The sequence below is a fragment of the Trichechus manatus genome, unplaced genomic scaffold (assembly GCF_000243295.1).
Source record: "Trichechus manatus latirostris isolate Lorelei unplaced genomic scaffold, TriManLat1.0 scaffold00061, whole genome shotgun sequence".
NCBI classification, from domain to species: Eukaryota; Metazoa; Chordata; class Mammalia; order Sirenia; family Trichechidae; genus Trichechus; species Trichechus manatus.
Genome location: NW_004443997.1, coordinates 15,063,243 through 15,063,569, shown reverse-complemented (window position 1 = coordinate 15,063,569; position 327 = coordinate 15,063,243).

Genomic DNA, 327 nt, shown 5'->3' with positions numbered 1-327 from the left:
TCTACAGATTTCATGTGAATGGAATGTTATACAGGCAGTCCCTAGGTTATGAACCGAATTTACGTAGAACCCCTAGAACCAACCCTCAGTTACGAACCAACCCCGTAAAGCGTATTAAAAATTCGAGGTACATACAATGGTTCGTAATAACAAACGCGCGCCACTTTGTCACGCATCAAAACATTATTATTACTGTATTAGTATGTTAAAGATGTTTTAGAGTATCTGAAAGTATTTCTTTCATGTTTTTATGCATAGAAAGGTACAGTATATAGTGTATGCTAAGACATTTGACTTACCGACATTAGATAGGAACCGTACCTAACT